This window comes from Tachysurus fulvidraco, chromosome 6 (genome assembly GCF_022655615.1).
Source record: "Tachysurus fulvidraco isolate hzauxx_2018 chromosome 6, HZAU_PFXX_2.0, whole genome shotgun sequence".
NCBI classification, from domain to species: domain Eukaryota; kingdom Metazoa; phylum Chordata; class Actinopteri; order Siluriformes; family Bagridae; genus Tachysurus; species Tachysurus fulvidraco.
The window spans coordinates 25,447,688-25,452,687 of record NC_062523.1 but is presented as its reverse complement, the minus strand read 5'-3'; the positions used below and the strand labels follow the sequence as shown (position 1 = coordinate 25,452,687).

At 44.5% G+C, this 5,000-nt stretch overlaps 1 non-coding gene across 1 annotated transcript in view; it reads right to left on the bottom strand.

Annotated features, from left to right (window-relative positions):
- LOC113658854 overlaps window positions 1-4 on the bottom strand; it is a 119-nt gene extending 115 nt beyond the window's left edge. The window contains exon 1 of the ribosomal RNA XR_003444492.2: window positions 1-4. This exon is cut by the window's left edge and continues 115 nt beyond it. This is a non-coding gene — a ribosomal RNA (5S ribosomal RNA).
- Between the last annotated feature and the right edge of the window lie 4,996 nt (window positions 5-5,000).

Below are 5,000 nucleotides of genomic sequence, written 5' to 3'. Positions count from 1 at the left end.
AAGCTAGAGGAAAGTTGGAATGGAACCCATTTAAAAATTGTTTGTTTTTTCTTTTTATTTATTTATTTATTTATTTATTTATTTATTTATTTATTTATTTATTTATTTATTGTTTTCTATTGTTACGGCTTAAGCCTTTATTCTCGCATTAGTGTGGTGTTTTCAATGTGACTTGGTCTCTTCCTTTTTCTTTCTCCCAGGTTAGGCTCCGCCCCTGCACACCTGCGGCCATTCATAATCGGGTGGAAATAAAAGGGGAGAGTAACGAGCGAAGAGGGGGCCTGAGTTTGCACTATTACCACGCAGAACTCCAGTCAGCAGGTCAGGGCCACTACCTCTGGCTTAGCTTCCAGTGGGCGCAGCACCCACTGAAGGGAAGCTCTTTCTTCCTCTCTTGCGTCACATTTGTGTTGACGTTGTGTACCGAACTGAGCTTTGTGTGCGTCTTGCCCAGGTGTTGCTGATCGTTGTGTTCTTTTTGGTTTCCATTATATTTTCCTTTTTGTTCAGTGTTGTGTGTGTTCATGAATGGTTTAGGGAAGTACTAGTTGCCTGTGATGCGTGAGTGCAGTTAATGAATTAATAAACTGATAAAACTGTCCTTTCTGACTCGCGTGTCCTTTTTATGTTACTTGCCCCGCCCCTACGAGCAGTGTTGAAAGTGGGGTTCGTAACATAAATGGGGGCTCGTCCGGGATTTGCGGATTTGCCTTGTGTTACCGTTTCCCGAGAGTTCAGCTGTTAGTAATTAACGTGTTGCGTGTGCGCACGCATTGAGTTTGTCCTACACATTCTCCGGTGAGTCAGAGTAAGCCAACGGGGCTGTGCTTAGCGCCAGTTCTGGCTACGGTTTACTGTTTGTTGTTTTCTTTGTTATTTTAGTTTATTTTGTTTGGAGGTATTCCGGGAAGGGGAAGAGAAATCTCTTAATCGGTACCCTCCGAAGACTAGCAGTAGGATATAGTTGGGCTTCTGGTTAGGTAGGTAGGACCGGAGTTTGTGTGGATTTTTGCGTGTTCGCTTCGCCCGATTGTGTAAGATGGCAACTTTTGACATTCACAAATTCATAGATCAGCCTAGTGTTGAGGCGTTAGAGGTGTGTCGGAAAACTGATTTGTTTCTGATCGCTCAGCATTATGAGATTGCTATTTTGAAAACACAGCGTAAAGCGGAAATCAAATCTTGTATTATGTCTGCTTTGATTGAGACAGGGGTTTTTCCTCCTACGGAGACTGTTTCTGTGGAGACAGCGGGTCCCGCGATAACTGCTGCAGGAAGTCCTCCCTCACGAGTTCCGGTTGGTGATCAGTCTACTCCTGTGACTGTTAGTGCCGCGGTAGGTCCACCATTCTCCATGCCTAAATTCGACCCGAGTTCTCTTTCTTCCGGGGCTTCGCCTGAAATCAATGCGGATGTGCGCTTAAAAGTTCGTTTAGCTCGTCTACAATTAGAGACTCAGGATAGAGCTCAGGCGAGACAAGATGATTTAAAACGTCAGATTGAAATGTATCGAATTGATGCTGACACAAAAGTGCGACTTCGGCAGGTGGAGTTGCAGGCTGCTCAAGATCTCTCTAAGCAAACGATTGCTAAAACATCTACTAGTTTGAATGATCGTTTTGAGGCAGCTGCTGGTCCATTGAATCCAAATGTTGTCTCCAATCACTCTGTTCCCTCAGGTCATGTATCTGAGTCTGTAGTTGAGTCATCTCCAAATTTTGATGTGGCTAAAAATATTGCAATCGTTCCACCGTTCCGTGAGAAAGAAGTTGAAGCCTATTTTCAAGCTTTTGAACGTATCGCGAGTGCTCTGAAGTGGCCAACTGAAGTTTGGGCCCTGATGTTGCAGTGTAAATTAACCGGTAAAGCCCAAGATGTGTGTGCATCTCTTTCGTTGGAAGAGAGCGTTCATTATGATGGCGTGAAGACTGCGATTTTGAGGGCGTATGAATTGGTCCCGGAACATTACCGACAACGTTTCCGTACCACGAAAAAATCTGCGTCTCAAACTTTCGTTGAGTTTGCTCGTGAGAAAGCAATGTTGTTTGACCGCTGGATTAAAGCGTGTAAGGTGACAGCTTATACTACTTTGCGAGAGCTGATACTGATTGAGGAATTCAAGAACTGTGTTCCAGAGCGCACTGCTCTGTACTTGAATGAACAGAAAGTCAGTACGGTGCAGCAAGCTGCTGTATTAGCAGACGAATATGCTCTGATGCATAAAACAGTGTTTTATAAGCGTTCAAGTGATTTTGGAGGTACTGCACCACATGAGATTGTCTCAGATGCTAAAAGCAAATGGGTTCCCAGTAGTGCAAACGCTCGTAAAGAGTGTAGTTATTGTCACAAAATGGGACATGTGATGGCGGAATGTCATAGCTTGAAACGAAAACGCGAGCGACAGGATTCTCTGCCTGTTCAACCTCGCGGTACTGTTTTAGTAAAAACCATCCCTACATCCGGCACTACTTCTACTCTTGATCCCTGTTTCCAGCCTTTTGTGTTTGATGGATTCGTAGCTTTAGATGGGGTCGAAAGTCGGAAACCAGTGCGTATCTTGCGTGACACTGGAGGATCTCAGTCCTTCATAATGTCAAATGTTTTAGATTTTTTGGGAGTTCTGCTTGTGAAACCAGCACGATTGTGCAGGGTATTGAGATGGGGTTTGTAACTGTTCCTCTTCATCGCATATGGATAACTTCCGAATTAGCATCTGGATGTTTTGAAGTCGCGGTTCGCCCATCGCTACCTGTGAAAGGTATTGACTTTATAATGGGGAACGATATTGCTGGTGGTAAAGTCATGCCGGTTGTAAGGGTAACTGATGCTCCGAGCAGAGAGACGCAGTCTGATGTGCTGGCTGAAATGTTACCTGATGTTTTTTCTATAAGTGCTGTGACGACACGAGCACAAGCAAAACGGGACGTTCAGGAGGAGGTTAGTCTTTGTGAGACTGCCTTCTCAGAGATTCTAGGAAATGATTCACTTCCAGAAGCTTTGCCCGCTACTACGATGACTCTGAGTTCACAAGTGTACTCTGATTTTGTTTCTGATGCGTCAATTTCTCGTGAAGCCCTGATTGATGCGCAGAAAAATGATGTGACCTTACAAAAATGTCGTGCGAGTGCCGGGAATCTACTGTCGCCATGTAATCAACATTTTTATTGGCGTGACGATGTGCTGATGCGCAAATGGAACCATCCACGTAATGCTGAGGAGGTAGATGATTGGAATGTGGTGCATCAAATTGTGCTTCCTTCACAATTTCGACAGCATGTACTAAGTTTGGCTCATGATCATCCTTGGTCTGGACACCTCGGAGTTAATAAAACCTATAATCGAGTTCTTCAACATTTTTTCTGGCCAGGTTTAAAATCTGATGTCTCTAAATACTGTCAAACATGTCACGTCTGCCAAACCGGAGGAAAGCCTAACCAGGTGGTACCACCTGCTCCTCTTTGTCCTATCCCTGCTGTAGGAGAGCCATTCGAGCGTGTTTTGGTAGATTGTGTGGGTCCACTTCCTCGTGCTAAGTCTGGGTGTCAATATTTATTGACTATCATGTGTGTGGCTACCCGGTTTCCAGAAGCGATTCCTTTAAGGAGTATAACTGCCAAATCTGTGACCAAAGCTCTGATGAAATTCTTCACGACTTTTGGCCTCCCAAAGATTGTCCAAACAGATCAGGGTTCCAACTTTTTATCTCGTGTTTTCCGTAATGTTTTAAAAGCTCTAAGAGTGTCTCATGTTGTGTCGAGTGCCTACCATCCTGAATCTCAGGGGGCTCTTGAACGTTGGCATCAGACATTGAAATCAAGTCTGCGCAAGTATTGCCTAGAGACGGGGAACGATTGGGAAGAGGGAGTTCCTTTTGTGTTATTTGCGGTGCGCGAGGCACGACAAGATTCGTTGGGATTTAGCCCTTCTGAGTTAGTGTTTGGTCATAAGGTTCGTGGTCCTTTGAAAATGCTGAAGGAAGAATTTCTCTGTACAGGTCCTTTGGAAAAGACTAATGTACTGGATCTTGTCTCTCGTATTCGCGAACGTTTAGGCACCGCCTGTACTGCAGCTAAAGAAGCTCTTGCTCGGTCACAAAAGAAAATGAAACGTTGTTTTGATCAGAAGGCAGTTGCACGTAACTTTTTGCCAGGAGAGAGAGTTTTAGTATTAATTCCTACTCCTGGGTCGGCTTTTGCAGCGCGGTTCTCTGGTCCATATGTGATTAAAAGTAAGGTCAGTGAGACGGATTATGTCATTCATACACCTGAACGGCGGCGAAAAACCCGCTTATGTCATGTAAATATGTTAAAGCCATATTTGTGCCGTTCTGAGGTTAAGGGCGAGACCGCTGATATTGCCTCACTTGAGCCAGTGACTGACTCAAGGGAGCGTGTTTCATTGCTTACTCTAACTCTGCCTACAGATGACATGGATGATGGATTGGAGGTATCCATGGAGGTTGTAAGGGGTGGAAATTTGAAAAACTCAGAAGTTTTGTCAACACTTCCCACTCAATTGTCTTATTTGCCCAGTGAACAACAACAGGACATTAAGAAATTGTGGGATAGTTTCCCGAACTTGTTTAACGATGTCCCTCCAGGTACTAATGTCATTTCGCATGATATAAATGTCGGTAGTGCATCACCCATTAAACAACATGCATATCGTTGTCCGGTAAGAAAACGGGAAGAAATGAAACGCGAGGTGACCTATCTTCGGCAACATGGCTTTGCAGTTCCAAGTACCAGCCCTTGGAGCTCGCCATGTGTTTTAGTGCCTAAATCTGATGGATCGCTTCGTTTTTGCACAGATTTTAGAAAGGTTAATTCGGTAACTGTGCCTGATGCTTTTCCGTTGCCGCGTATCGATGACTGTATCGATAATCTGGGTGTGGCGACGTATATTACAAAATTAGACCTGCTAAAAGGTTACTGGCAGGTGCCTTTAACTGAGCGTGCCTCTGAGATCTCCGCATTTGTCACCCCAGATTCCTTTCTCCA